This window comes from Pteropus medius, unplaced genomic scaffold, assembly GCF_902729225.1.
Source record: "Pteropus medius unplaced genomic scaffold, Ma_sr-lr_union100, whole genome shotgun sequence".
In the NCBI taxonomy this organism is placed as follows: Eukaryota; Metazoa; Chordata; class Mammalia; order Chiroptera; family Pteropodidae; genus Pteropus; species Pteropus medius.
The window spans coordinates 4,870,601-4,886,904 of record NW_024355206.1 but is presented as its reverse complement, the minus strand read 5'-3'; the positions used below and the strand labels follow the sequence as shown (position 1 = coordinate 4,886,904).

General features: G+C 45.8%; 1 protein-coding gene across 3 annotated transcripts in view; it reads right to left on the bottom strand.

The window, feature by feature from the left end:
* The window catches only part of ADAMTSL3 (ADAMTS like 3), a 171,978-nt gene that overhangs the window by 144,962 nt on the left and 10,712 nt on the right, over positions 1–16,304 (bottom strand). The gene's annotated exons all lie outside the window — the stretch shown is intronic.

The following is a 16,304-nucleotide window of genomic DNA, read 5'->3' as shown; positions in this document are numbered from 1 at the left end:
TTGGACATGATGGCCTAATGGGCTGGTCACCATCACCCCCATCCTGGGGGACACATCCAAAGGAAGCTGATACATGCCGAGTACTTACTCGGACCACTGCCTTGACTGGCCCCAGAAGGAAAGAGATAAAGGACATGGAACCCCCACTGATCGGAACCCTGGACGACTGTGCCTCCAGTGAGGACCTCACACCCCCTGCTTGAGAAGGAAGGAGTGAGAAGCAGAGTAAGAGGGCAGGGGTGTTCCTGCAAAGAAAGTGCTCTCTGCAAACAGAAACTGGGTGGGGGGGGGGAACTGTACCCCTCAAATAGCTCTGCTGCCCCAATGCTGTCACAGCCCCAGAGTGCAGCAGGAATTTTGGTTAAAGCAAAAACATCCACCTGAAAACTGTCCTTCAAAAGGAGGAGGAAGTCCGTGACAGCTCTGCCAAGGCACACAGAGCAGAAAACTGCATGGTTATCCAAAGAACCTCAAGGTTTCCTTGCTGAAGTTCATTGACACGAGGGCTTCGGCACCAAGTGAGCAACAGGTGTCTGTCTGCCCAGAGCCCTGCGGCCCCAGGTCTCCGTTGCCCTCCCCGGGACGGCTTGCTTGAGGCCAGGTTCCTCGGATCCGAAGTGGGGAAAACAAGAAAACCACCTGTCAAATTTCTGTTAGGCGGCTGAGCCACCCTTGACACCGTGTTCAGACACCACCGTGTTCATGGAGGTTTTCTCTGTTATGTCTCCTTCCTGCTGGGGAGCCCATCTACCTCGGCCATCCTACCAGATGCCCTGCAGCCTCTACTTGAATACCAGTCGTGACGGGGAGCTCACTCTCTCACAAGGTAACAGGGGTCTGTGAAAAACTAGCAAGTTCACAGATGCCGCACTAGTCCAAAGTGGTCCACGGCTCCCCAGGTAAGGTGTGAGGTGTCCTTCCATCCTCTGCCACACCCTCCGCCCGCCCCCACCCCTGGAAAACACACATTCTAAGTTGAATTCGGGAGTCCGAACAGAGTGAACAGCAGAGCTACGGAATGTCGAGGAACCCGAACGACCATGTGATGCCAAGCCGTCCCCTGCAGCACCTCCAAGAGTCAGGCACAACAGAGCCGACGGCGGCCCTCTGAAAAGAAGGCTGGGCGAGAAGCGAACACTCAAGTTCACTGAGCATCTACCGTGTGCCAGGAATTGTGGAAACTGCCCCATTTGGGACCCGGAAGTCCTCTGTGAGGCAGGAGCCATCAGGCTCACTTCGCCTGTGCAGAAACCTAGACGAAGGAGATCGAGCCATTTCACTGGGGACACGCAGACTCCCAGCTGCTGACGGCAAGTTTGCCTCCCTCGGTGCAAAGCTGACTTAGCACTGGGCCCTCCTGGAGACGCGATGGCCAAGTTTACGTGCGGCTTCAGAAAGTGAGCACCATGCCAGTGCCGGCGGCAAAGAGCGTGCACGGACGTTCTCACCCGGACGGCAGCTGGAGAGGCTCCCAACAGGGAGGCTCGGGGCCTGTGGCTCCTCACAGGATGGATGAGAGAGGTCAGGGCCCTGATGTAACAGGAGCTGAAGGGAAGGTGCGTGGGAGGCCAAGCCAAGAAGTATGCGATCTCCCCAGGGCCCAAAACGCGTCATCCCCAGCCACCGTGCACAGGTGTCCAGCCACCAAGGATGGGGCCGGAGGAACGCGGACGGCCCCTCCAGGGACCACGACTCTGAGATGGGGCTGCAGCTAGCTGTGCGTCCACCCGCCTCCCTACCCAGCGGAGGTTTTCACTCTGGCGGGAGGACGTAAACGTGGGAGGCCACTAAGTCCTCCTGCGACAGGCCCCCGTGAAGCCTCGTCTCTGCACCCTGGACTGAGGGCCAGCTGCACCATTCCCCATCCCGCTCTGCCTTCGGGTCCGGCCCCCTGCCCGGGCTGGTGGGATCCCGACTCCACACCTGTCCCATCTCTCTCCTCACCTTGCGTCGCCCCAGATCTGAGCAGCGTGCTCTCCGTCTGCGTCATGGTCACGGTCACGAACCCTGAGCGGAACCAGGACTGAGACCTGGGCCCTTCACCAGGCCGAGACGAGCCTGTCTCCAGCCTGACGGTGGCTATGCCCAACGACAGTCCCCTCATTTCAGATGTCCCCATGTCAACCACCAGGAATCCAAGAGACCCCCTCAAATCGGCAATGACGTGGGCAACGCACGGGTGTTAAGATGCTAGATGGAAGAAATGAGCTTCCCGCAGACCCTCATAGGCTGGGACAAAAGCTGACCCCTTGAAAGGCGAAGCCCTGAGCCACTGTGATGGAAATGGTCTTGGATGAGAGGTGACGACCACTCCCACAGATGAAAAGTCTCTTTACGTGACAACATTCAGTGATTCTGGAAGTGCCTCTCCCAGGTGGAGCGGGCAGGACCCCCAGCCCTGGGAACAGTCTGAGAGGAAGATCTTCTCTGGGGGTTCTTAGAGGGGCTGTTCCTTCTTACCTGGGTGGCACACAGGACTTTACAGTTGGTACCTTCCAAGGCCCAAGAGGGAAAATCACATTAACCGATACTACTTAAACTCAGCACACCGAGCCCATTTTTCGTTCCAAACAGCACGATTTGCATTTTGTTTCCTGAGCCCGAAACGAAGCTTAAAATAGAAGCCTTCCAAATCATTTTGGTTTTTCGAGTAGGATGTCATCACTCCAAGACTTTTTAAAGTCTTAAGTGTTCCCCCAACTTCCTGATTGATTAAATGTAAAATACGTTTGTTTCCTTTAGCAGGGTTGGAAGGGTGGGCTGAAAGGAAATTCGTTTTTTTATTTTATTTTATTTTTTTTGAGTTTTTAAAAATGAATGTTAAGGATTGAAGTTCTGCCTTCTCTATGGGGCACCGACTAATTCACATGTTCTGATATTGTTGGGCTGAAAGGCCTAACGCTTGATTAGATGTCTCTGAGTACACCTCAGAAAAAATACCATGTAGCTCCCAACTTGAGCTTTACTCTTGAGTCACTTTTTCGAAAGAAATATGAGCAGCAGCAGCCCCTCCTGGATCCGTCCTAGCGCTGGGGGGTGGCCTGTTCACACATACAGAACGAGCTGTGACACAGAGAAGGTCTCGCCTTGACTAAGTCACATTAAGACTCTTAAGCAAGCTGGAATGTGAATGTAATAAATGTCCTTCGTAGCACACTGTTCCTCCGTCTTCCACGAAACGCATATTCTCTCCCGAATTTTCTCTCTTCTCTCCTCCCCTCCCCTTCCCTTCTCCACACGTGCACACACGCACACGCACGCACACGCACTCACACGCACATCTTTAATCAGTACTGTCACGCAGGGCCAAGAGCAATCAGTAAGATTATGCTGGAACAGATTGCACCTCCCCGCTCCCTGGAAAGAGATAACGTAAAAACGCAGTCCTAGTACTTCTCTGTATCTCCCAAGCTTGTTCAGTGCTCAGCAGACAGTCAACGATTCATTTTTCTTTCCTAGAAAAACCGACCCAGGGTGCCCCTCCCCGCCCCGCAGAGCTCTGCGTGTCTAGTGCCCGAATATTCTCCCCACCATAGAAAGATCAAAATGCTCTGGCCGCATACCATGCTGGCACGTCACGAGGGGTTATTTCAAAACTCGACTCTTTCTCTGAATGGGGAGAGGAAAGCAAGCCTCCCTCTGCCAATATACTCAACATACCCTTCTCCCCAGAGCCCGAAAGTTTTTATTTGAGTCCATTTTTCAAGACCTTGAAGTAAGCTGACCCATTGGAAACAGGTTCAGTTAGCAAAATAAGGCTACAATGGAAGTAACGCTACCATAAAATACCACAGGGGGGAAAAATAAACAGGGCTCTTTCAGTGAGGGACAAAAGCAGACGGACGGTTATCTCAGACCCTACTATCCCGTAAGCTCCCCGCCCCACCACTCACACGGTGACCTCTCTGGCAGGAAAAAAGGCCATCTTTGCCTTTTGCATCAAGCACAAATACACATTTTATTTTACTAAAGTGGTGGAGGGGGATCCCCAAAGTGCAGCGTGTCCAAGTAATCCTTGGGGTTCACGGAGTCATCTAGTCACTCCGTTAACAGATGTTAATTGAGCCCCTACTATGCACCAAGGCTATTTTTGACACAGAATTCAGCAGTCAAAGAAACAGACAAGAATCACTTTTCCCAAGGAGTTTATAGTCTAACGAGGGAAGCAGAAAAGGAACGCAGTAAATAGTGACTTGTATTTTATGTCATACAGGGAAAAGAGATTTGGAAGAGTTTGGGGGTGAGGTACAAATTACAGTTTTAAATAGGTCAGTGTAGGTCAAGGTTCCTTAAAGAATCACTTTTTTCCCCCTGATTTTCTAAATTGACAGGTCGGAGCCTGCCATTTGCCTTGGAGGCTGCAAAATGTCTACACTCGCTAGGGACCCGGTTGGGATCTGCAGGGCCCTGAGTTGTCTGCTTCTACCTACAGCAGCGATGTGACCCTTTGCTCCTCGGCCCCAAGTGCCTCTCTGCCTCCACAGCCCTCGGACTCCAGCCAGGCCAGACCCGAGCACTCCACCCTGGTAGTTCCAACGCCTCCTGCTCCCAGAGAGACACCGCCCGGGCCCCCCCCCCCACCACTGGACCCTGAGAACGAGCACCTCGTAAGTCTGCAGAGAACACCATTACCTGACAACTGAGTGATTGGAGGGAGGGGGGTGTCTTTGTTGCTAACCTCAGAGACCAGGGCTGAGTCCCAGATGCATCCGTGTACATCCCTCATGCGTGAATGTGTATTAACTCAGTAGAAAGAAAAGAAAAGAGAAAAAGAGAGAAAGGAAGGAAGAGAAGAGGAGAGAAGTTAAGTTTCCAGCTCTTCCGGATTTGGCAGTGAGACACCACCCAACCTGACACAGTCCAGAAACCCATCAGGGACATATTCCTGTTTATTCAAGGTCTTTCTCACCCTTGCAGCTTGCTTTCTTTCAGGAAACAGCTCGTCTGCGTGGCTGAAATCATGCAGGCTTTCAAAATGCAGGCTTCCAAGAGAAGAAAAAAAAGAAATGTGCTGTTTGCACATTTTCTGAAAAACATTTATATTCATTGTGAGCCGGTTTGTTTTTCTAAGCTGGGGACAGGAAGCCTTCGGTGCGAACGCGTCGGCAGAGCTGCCAACTTCGCTGTTAGGATGCTTCTGCCTTTCGGAATTCTTAAACCAGCAAGATGATAGGAAGACGGTGATTTAGAGCCACGCGTCTTTGCTCCATGTGCATAAATGACAGGGGGAAAAAAAAAACCCTGAGGTTTAGCAAAAAAGGTTAAAGTCTCAAAAACAAAAGAGGATGCTTTTATAAAAGTAAGATGCTAACATCGACCTCTGCAATTCAGTGGTAACAAAATCATACCGGAACCAACAATTGGCAGAAGAAATTAGAACGAACACACTATTTTTGGTTAAAAAAAATAAAGAGGAACGCAAATGACAGTGTTTGGTCCAAGTGGGATATTGGGCGTGATAAAGGTTTACTGCGTTCCTTTTCTGCTTAAGGCATAATTTAAATTTCTTAATGATATACAGAATAACTCATGTTTTAAGTGCTTAAAACATCATCATGCCATGCCATATTTGTTTGACATGAAAATGTCACTCAAAGTCCTGAATAAACATGGGATTAGTTTTACTAATGGAACCGGATATGTGGAAACTCACATTCATAAACTAGACAAAGTTAGAGACAGTGCACACCTGTTAAAATTCATGATAGCTGCTCCAGGTTAGAAAGGGGTCAGATCTGCAGTTGGGGACCTGGGGGTCCAGCCCACCTGCACGAGAAACTGTGTGGCTCTTGGCCACACAGTCCCTTCACACCTCCAGGTCTTACTCAGCACAGGGTTAGACAGAGGAGACTGGGCTAGATGACTCCAAAGTTCCTCGTAACAAGAGGAAGATCAGGCATGGAGATGAAGGGGCCGTGCTGTTGTTAGCTGGAGCAGAGGCTGTGAGGGACGTGGAGGGAAGCTGGGGAGGCAGACACCGGCCAGCTCTGGAAGGGGGGTCTGGCAAACAGACCGTGAAGACAGTGTTTATCCCCATTAAATAGAGAATTGAAACTATCAACATGGAGAACAGACCGGAGGGGGAGGGAGGCAGAAAGCAGGGGGCTACGCTCATCTTCTAGGAGAGAGACGGGGACAGAGGGAGGGAAATGAACCGCAGCAAAGGAACGTGGCTCAGAAATCAAGTGAAGAAAAAAAAATTAGCCAATATATTTGAAATATTGGGAGAAATGATGATGTTTTAGAAAAAAATTCTAAATAATCAAAATCTACTCTTAAAAAAAGAAATCTCTGTGGTCCTTTAACCACTAGAGAAAACAGAATGAGTATTTCACATTCTTCCCACGAAGAAAACGACAGATCTAGAAGGTTTCAGAGGTGAGCCCCACAAAACATTCAAAGTGTAAATAATCCCAACCTCTAAAAAAAAACCTCTTTCAAAGAGAAGAAAAAAAGGAACACCCAATAATTCATTCTATGAAATCATAACCTTGATAACAAAACCAGACGAGACTAATATAAGGAAGGAATTACATATCAATCTCACCCTTGAAATGAATGCAAGATTCCTAAATAAAATATCACCACGATAAATCTAACACCGTACAAAAAGAAGCCATCCACAGTAGAACGGATCGATTCATTGTGCTACACTTATGCCCTGGAACACAACGGAGCAGAGAAAGTCAATGATCTCAACGTCACACATCAACCTCAAAGCAGGGCACTGAGCAGAGTTAGACACAGAATGATTTCATTCCTATAAAATTCAGAGAAGGCTGACACCACGTACTATATTACTTGGGAGATACGTACTCAAGTGGTTAAAGGACGTGCAGACTCAAAATTTACCTGGTGCTGTGGTGGCTTCTGAGCAGAGAGGAGGATGTATGAAGAAAGGAACACCAAGAAGCCTCAGAGGTATTGATTAGGTTCCAGTCCATCACTTTCTGTGGGGGGTACACAGCTGCTTGTCACGTCTCTTCCCCTAAGCCGCCTCACATATGGCTGAGCAGATTGGACACCACACATCTGCATGGGGCCATCTTCCTGTTACATAAATTATTTTGCATGTGTGTGTATATTGGATGTCTGTTTGTGTGTCTGTGTGTATATATTACGCAGATATTTGTGATATTCATATGTATGTTATCTATTTTTGTGTATATGTACAAAATAATTATAAAATATATAATAATATATAGTAATAAAATAAGTTTAAGTCGGACCTATACATATATATATGCATGTTTACATTTAACAGTACATAACTATAGCCTTTTATATAATGTGAAACTGGTGGGTTATGCAATAAATTCTTCAGGACAAGAGTAAATTAGGAGGAAAAAGGGCAAACTCAGATTCCTCCTCAATCCACATATGTAAATTAATTCCACATGAATAACAAGCAAATGTGAAAATATATAGTATGTATGTGTATATATATATGTATGTGTATATGTATGTGTGTGTGTATATATATACACACACATACATATACATATATATATACACACGTATCTGTGTGCATAGAATTCGACCATTTTCTAGAATCAAGAATTGTGAAAGAAAAGTCTGATATCAATCTGTTTGTTTTCCTGTTTTAAGTTACTTTTTCTCTTATCTGGAATTCTGAACGTATTTATACAATAGCCAATTTCAAGCGTTTATTTACAAGTCTCACATCCGGCTAGGAAGTTTCTGTTGAGTGCTTTCTCTTCATGTGTGTGGGCCACACATTCTATTTCTCTGTGTCTCAAATATTTGTTGAAAACGGGACATTTTTAACGACATAACTTGGTACTCTAGAAATCTTTCGATCTGCACCCTTAGAAGCCAGAAATTTTTGCCAGAATACGTGTATGTCTCTGTGTCATTTTCATCGGTCCTGACAATAACAAAATGGTCCTTTCAGACTCCAATCTTTCTTCATTCAAGGCTCTTGAACATGTGAAATGTGACTTACTCTGAATCGAAATGGGCTGTAAATATAAAATAAACACCTGATTTCAAAGATTTAGTGTGGAAAAAAAAAAAGCAAAGTATTTCATTAAGAATTTTTATATTGATGACACATTTAAATGATAATATTTGGGTATTTGGAGTAATGTGGCTTGCATTACATTTGTATTGAACAAGGATGCCATATAGGATTTTGAGGTAGTTCTTACTTCCCCAATCATTCTAAGAAGCAGGAACCCCACTGATTAAGACAGGTGGGTGTTTGCAACTCTCCTCCCTCATCGAGATGCAGTCTTGGGTTCAAGACTCAGCAGATGACACCTAAAGGGGCTTCGGAAGGCGACAATCAGGATCTCATAGTACTGCAGACTCTCCATCTATGAAGGGCATCCCATCCCCATGTCAATTATCGGCCCTCAGGAGCATGGCCACCGACTTTGAACTAGTGTGAACGACCCAGTTTCAAGGACAACCCTAAAAATCCCACATTCCAAGAAATGCCACGATGATGTGGAACAACCAAATTCAACTTGACTCTTGAACAAGAAACCGAAAAACAGCCCAAACGTTCCAGCCACAACACGGTGTGTGACCTCAGGCAGGAAACACCTCCCATGCCTTCCAGTGCCGGCAGCTGCAGGGCCAACAGAGCTCAAACAGGGCGACGCCATCTACCTCTCACAGTCGGCGGATGTCCGACTGCCACTACAAATACGTTTGTCCCCTCCCACAGCAAGTCCACGCCAACGGTAGAGCACCGACCGATGCTGTCGGTCGTATTTAGTGAATACAACCATTGTGAGTGAATCGCAACCATTCCTCGTCCTTGTTTAAACCAACAAGGAAACCAGTCTACGTCGTCGTTTACAAACAGCCCCTCTCTGACGAAAAGTGCCGTTAAGTGTTCAGAAGGAAGCAGGATGCAGCAGCTCGCAGCTCGCCTGCGTCTACTCAGGGGTTCGTGACAGATTGTAAAAGAGAGACGTCTGCTCCTTGGCTGAGGGCAGAAATGCAGTCTGAGGAGATGAGGCCTGAACAGGAGGAAGGGGGAGGGAGGATGAGCTGGATGCCAGAGAGAGGCTAGAAAGAGCTCACGGCGGGGGGGGGGGTTTCCACATGTCCCTGGAGAGTCACCGGGAGAGACGGTTTCGTCTTCCTGGGCTTCGCTCTCACTTTGCTGTCCTTGGTGAAGGACACAAGGAGCAGGAAGAAAGAGCCACCTCATTGAGCATCTATAGTGGGCCAGCCAGGTAGTAGACGCCTGGCAGAGTCTCTCTAAATTCATCTCGCATCGAGCCTGCGAGGCGGTGAAGAGCAGCCCCCTTTTTTCAATTAAGAAAGTAAAAATGGAGGTTCTTGAGGTCGAGAGAGCTATCTGGCATCACGGTTGGGAAGTGGCAGAGCCTGCTGGAAAACTCGCTCATTTCCGCTTCGTAGAGCCATACAGGATATAACATAATTTTCTTAGGCAAAAAAAAAAAATATATATATATATATCTATGTACATATATATATAAACATTTAGAAGAAAATATAAGAGGATCTAAGTGTGGCATCGAGGTAAAGAAGAGATAACTTTTAAAAAGACACACAAAAAGGCAAACTATAAATGACAGGATGAAAAAAGAGCCATCCGTTCATTCATTTAATAAATATTTTTGAACATCTGCCACCTGCCATACATTGCTCTGGGACACTCTCTCTGTCCAACTAGGAACCAGCATCCTTGCTCTCCAGAAACTCATAGATGAGGGAGAAACTACATTAAAATTCAAATAAACACTTTCGTTCACCATACAATATAAAAATATAGAGAAAAGATATACAGTCAACAAAGGATTAGTATCTAACACATCTAAATGTCTACAAACACATGAAAAGACAAAAAAAAAAAAAGTCAGGGCCAAAGGTACCAACAGGCAATGCACAGAAGTGGAGATCCAAATGCCAGTACATGTGAAAAGATGGATATTTCACTAGGAATCAGAAAAATGCAAATTATACTATAAAAGAGTATAATCATGAAACGAGCAACGACGAAAAAGCCCGACAATAAGGAATACTAGAGATAACGTGGGACAAGAATTCCTAGATGTTTGGTCACACTATAAATTGGTACCATGACTTTAGATACTAATTTGTGCAACAGCCAAGAAAGCTCAAGATGATTGTACCATTTCACTCAGCAATTCCATGATTAGGCGCAGACCTTAGAGAGAAATGAACGTATTAAAAAATGTACAGAATTATTCATAAACACAAAGCCGGAAACAGTTAAGTGTCCCACAGGAGAATAAATAAATACATTTTAATGTTCACATAGGATAGAATCTTACAGAACAGCAAAAAATAAAAGAATTAAAGCTGCGTTTAAAAATGTAGATGAATCTCGCTCGCATAATATCGAACGAGAAAAGCAAGTGACCATGCTCACCATATAATTCCCCTTTCTTTTTTTTTCGAGTTTAAAAACACAGGAATCCTCAACGTACGCCCCATACAACAGAGTTTCAAAACAACACTCCGTATTTTGTTTAGGAATATATACTAAAAGGATAAAGAAAAAGGAAGAGAATTAAAGACTCGAAATTCAGAACAGGGACAAAGAGGAAGGAAAAGAGGAACTGTACTTAAAATCTTTGTACTGACAATGTTTTACTTCTTAAGCTGAGAGGTAGTAGGTAAGTATACACTGCATTATTATGTAATCCTTTCTAATTCTTAATTATTACATAATAAAAAAATTTAAGCAAACTGAGCATTAACCTAAAAAAAAAAAACAGAATACTTATGAGAAATAAAGCAAGGATTCTCAAAAGGTAAATTAATGCTATTCTTGACAAGTTATGAAGAAGTCATCTTTGCTCTGGATTTCAAATCTAGAAAGCCCTGAAGTTGAAATATCAGCAGGAAGTGTGTAGCCAGGGACGCTAAACACAATGACATGAGGGAGAAACCTTGAGTGTCCTTCCCAAAAGCAGAATGAGATAACAAAAACAACAAAAACATTAGATTCGCTATGTCAAAGGCTAAGCCGGGCCTTCAATATGTCTCAAGAAAGGCCCAGGTTTTGAAAATATGGGGCAAGTGTGGAAAAGGTCCCAAATGGTGTGGAAATAAGGACATTAGTAAACCTGGAGAGGGAGGGTGTGGGAGAAGCACAGGGCACAGTACTGGATGGATCTGGGCACAGCTGGGTCAGAGACCTGGCAAAGCTACATCAAGACCCGTTCGATGATTCTTATACTCTCTGCTTATCTCCCCCACTCAACATGACCCTCTTCCAAGGCAGAGAGCACATTCTCCAATGAGTCCTCGCAACGTCCAGGGATCCGTGCTAGTCTGTGACGGGGAGGGGCTGAAAGAAAAGCCAGCATCGACCTGAAGGAGTGAGGGAGAAAACTCAAATGTGACGTTCACAGGGAGAGAAAAGACTTGCATAGAAATAACTCGATTATAAAGTAGAACATACGAGGGTGACGTTTGTAGTAGTGAGAGGATTGGGAAAGACCGAATGTCTTGAATCTTGAAAGATAACTAGGATGAAGAACAAAGAGGCAAGTAGAGGAAGGAGGATGGGGAGGAGGGGAGAAGAAGCCGAGGATGGCACGAGGCATAAGTTAAGTTTGACCAGAGCGTGGGACGCGGTCGACCACAGCACTCGGAGGAAATGGCTGGCCACACACAAGGACAGAGTAAGAACTCAACGATGACTGTCTCGATGATCGCCAAGTCCCTCCTGGCACGTCTTCCTCCACTGCTGCATGACGAAGGCAGTCTGGTCCACCTGCCCGCAGGCGGGGTCACGACCCAGGGAGAAGAGTGGATGGGAAGCAAAGCGAAGAGATGCACATTTCTTTACCAGTTATAAACAACACATCTTTTTTGTAACTAGAGAAATAAACACAGCTCACTTCTAACAAAGCAAACATTTGTAGAAAGTCATTAGATGACATCTGCTCTCTGGTGGAAAATTTAAGGAAAACAGCATGATTCGGGCCAAGGCAAGAGAAAGACCAATTGGTTTTATTTAGACTACAGCACTATCAGCCTTCCTTATACAATAAACAAACACTGAGCCCCTCCACCCATGAACACCACTGTCCACCCACACGCCCAGTGCTTCTTTCCTCCGACACACCAGTCTATTCACACTCAGCGCCAACACCGAAGATGAACAACATCGGTGGACTCCTTTGGGAGATCTTACGTGTTGTGGGGGGAAAAAATGATTAGGCGCAGACCTTAGAGAGAAATGAACGTATTTCTTCTCTTACAGAAGCGTAAAACAGTGAGAAAAGAAAGAAGAAAAGGAGTATGTCCTTAAGGCAGTGACAGGCAGAGTGACTCAGCCACTAGCCACTGGCATTGACGCCTTAGGTTGTCCAGAGCAAAACATCAAGTGAGCTAGACAAGGGGGTCTAATTTGCTGACCATCACTTGCTCTGAGCCCTTGATTAGGTCTGTTTGGGCTCTGTGATCTTTGGTGTTCTGTTTATCTGGTCCCTCGGTTTTTAAACACAACTGGTCTATCCCATATTATGCCATAGAGAAGCCAGAGAGAGAAGCCTGCTACAATCATGAGCCCACCCTGAGGGTTCAAGAGAGAGAGATATATAAGGAGAGAACATTCAACCAAGATAACAGCAAGGCACAGGAATCCTAAATGTATGCCCCAAACAACAGAGTGTCAAAGCAAAAACTGATAAAATTGAAAAAAAAAATAGACAAATCCATTAGAGTTGGGGATTTCAACACCTCTCTCTCAGCAATCGACTCAATAACTAGACAGGAAATCATCAGGGATACAGAGGAACTAAACATCATCAACCAACAAAATATAATTGTCGCTTAAAAGACACTCCATCCAACAAAAGCAGAATACACATTCCGTCCACATGTCTGTGGAACATTCGCCAAGACCATATTCTTGGACATAAAACAAACCTCAACAAAACACACAGAATGAAAAAGAAATAAAACAACCCTCCTTTGCAGGTGACATCATTACCTGTTAATCACCTCCTAAGCATCCCACGGGTGAGGGCGAGATTCCCACCCTACGGTGAGAGAGAGGGTCAGACACGCGACACCCAACACTGCTCAGATGACAACAGGTTATTAAGCACATATACTCACAACCCAGGGAGAGGGGACACTGTGTGCCATGCAGGGCCACACAGAGGTCCCACCTGGGAAGAGTGAACAGGAGGGGACAGGGCGAAGCGGGCTCTGTCGTATCAGGAGGGTAAGTTGACCTCTGGCTCCTTCAGGAGGATGTGAGTGCCTTAACTCTTCAGGCTGGCAGGGAACTGAAACCCACTACTCAGATATAAGTATGAACTTTGCCTGGCCCGCTTGATAAGGAAAGTTATTTGTCTGGGGGCATATCCATGAGGCAGAATGGGGAGGGGGACTTGCATTTAGGCCACTCAAGGCCTTCCTGGTCTCCCCAGACATCAAGGCAGCACATAATACTGGGCCTTAATTTTAGGCTTTATGCCACATTTTCTAGGTAGAGAATCCTAGGGAATCTACAATAACTAACTAAATGAATGAATGAATGAATGAATGAATGAATGAATAGATAGATAAATAAATAAATAAAATCTTAGAACTAATAAATGAATTTAGAAAGATTGTAGGATACAAGAGCGATAGGCAAAATTCAATTATATTTCTGTATATTCACAACTAACATGTGGATAATGAGGTGAAAAACCCAACACCATTTAAAACCACACCAAAAAATAGGAAATATTTAGGTACAAATACAAAAAAAAAAATCTAGATTTTACAAAACTTTTTTTTAAAAGTCAAAATAGATCTAAATAATAAGACAGACCATGTTCATGGATCAGAAGACTCAACACAGAAAAAATGTTAACCCTCAAACTGATCAAGAGGTTTAACACAATTTCTACCAAAATTCCAGCAAGATTTTTTGTGTGTATGTAGACAAGCTTATTCAAAACGTAGATAGAAATGGAAAGGAAATGACCCACACGAATACTCTCAAATGATTTTTGACAAAGGGACAGAAGTCATTCAATGGAGGAAAGACAGTCTTCAACAAACGAGGATAGAAAACTGGATATCTGCCCACAAAAGAGAGTCCTGATCTTGACCTTACACCTCACACAAGTTGAAATATAAGTTTAGGAATATATACTAAAAGGATAAAGAAAAGTTTATCCTTTTATCCTTAGATCATTCGAAATGGATGACAAATTTAAACGTAATAAGGCAAAGCTATCAAACTTTTGGGGGGAAAAAATTAGGAGACAACCCTCAGGACCTAGACAGAGTTCTTAGCTACGACACCAAAAACCATGAACCACAAATGAAAAAAAAAAAATGATAAATTGGACTTTACCAAAATTTAAAACTTCTGTTCTGCAAAAGACTCTAATAAGAGAATAAAACAACCAAGCTATAGATCAGGAGAAACGATCTGGAAACCACACATCCCAGGAAGGGAATTCTAACACACTGAAGACGCTAAAACGCCTTCCCGAATACTCACTTCGCCATCAAAGAAAAGGAAGAAAGATGAATACTGAACGCAGCAGGATGCAGACTAGGACCCCATTTTCATTTTTACAGCCAACTCTAGTCTTACATTAGTTTCCCTTAAGATCACTTTCTTTCCTGACCTCCCCAGGGATTGTCGGTCAATGGATTTTTAATTGAATCTCAGAATTATGTGCTAACCTCACAGTCTTACGCTTCCCTTGGTTATCTCTGCAGTGGAGAACACTGTCACCATCTCCGTAGGGTACCAGTTGAGGGCTGGCTAAGGAAGAACCTGGGAGCCAAGGCCTTTACTCGAAGCACTTGTGTCCCGGGGTGGGCATCGAAGAGAATCAGCTGAAGATATAGGGAAAAATCAGCCCTGGGACCGACGCAAACAGAGACACTGGCCTGTCACCCTCGAGGAATTCACTGAGGTCTGCATGAGCACATCACCCGCACTGCCCTGCCTGCGTACATGCGTGAGCGTGTGCCTACCCATCAGCTTTACCCATTAACTACGGAATAAGCTGTGGCTGGTTCATGCCACAGCATGAGCCGGGCTCTCCCCCGCCCCACCCCCACCCCAAAACTTTCAGTCATCTTTTAAAGTACTGCTACGAAGTGCACTGCTAAGGATACACCAGCAGTCACCAGCGTCACCAGCCAGATGGACAGCGGGCACCATCTAGGCAAATGGCGTCCACGCACCAGGGCCTGCCGGACCATGGCCGCCTGCCACTCCACACAGCCCTTCTCTGCTCCAGGTGCCACATGCTTGCCCGGCTCTGATAGTGGAAGCTGCTAGTGCAGAAGCCGTGAGCAGTGGTGCCCGCCACACGCTGGACACCCCCAACCCCGGGCGAGCAGGAAGACGGCCTGAAGGTCGGCTCAAAGCCGCTAGGCCACCTCCAAGATGCAAGGCCACGAAGCCAAGGCCTGACCGGGCCGGAGAGGGTGTGCATACGGCAGAGGGCCAGTGGGAAGGGGGCGTGAGTGGCTATGGTCTCACTGAAAACAGCTCCACGGCAAGGAGGCTCTGCGTTCTAAGTGTGAAGTGTTTGTGCTGGATTTTGTTTGAACGGCCACAGGCCATGGGCCCCGCCTCCCTCTGCCGTCCCACACATCCCCTTCTCTTCTCTCTCAGCCTGAGCAGAGGATGACGGCGAATCACGGCCGACGGACGGGCAATGCTTCCTCCACAAGCACGGTCGTGCCCCTCCCGTCCACCACTACCTTCAATCTGCAGACCTTTCTCCTGGACTTTAACACGTATGGGTCTCTCTTTGCGTCGATTATAGATTAAATTAATAAAGCATAATTAAATAATGCATAGGAAAGCATAATTAAATTGCGCTTATCCATTCTATAAAACAGCTTACAGCGTACCCTAAATGAGCCACGCCAAGTCTCGGAATTCCGTTCCGTAACCAGGCTGGTCACCTCTCTCCGGATGTAAGGGTGACCGAGTTTAAAATGCATGGACTGCTATTAAACGGACAACGTTTTTAGTGATGTCAAATGCTGGCGAGAATGTGGTGAGTCAGTCACTCTCCCAGGCTACGAATGGGAGTATGAACAGCCACAACCCGGTAATGATGAAAAGTATTTGTACCTAAAGATGTTAAAGATTCCATAACTGATAACATAGATAACCGAAATAGGGGTCACATTGATCACACAAAAACGAGCCAGAGACAAGGTCAGCAACTGCAGGAACAGAATCCGATCTTATCCAATGCCTGGGCCCGTTACTCCTTGAGGAGAGAATCATCTCTGTTTATGGAAACAGACGAGCACTTTGTCCTGAGCTGCTGAGGACAAAAGTC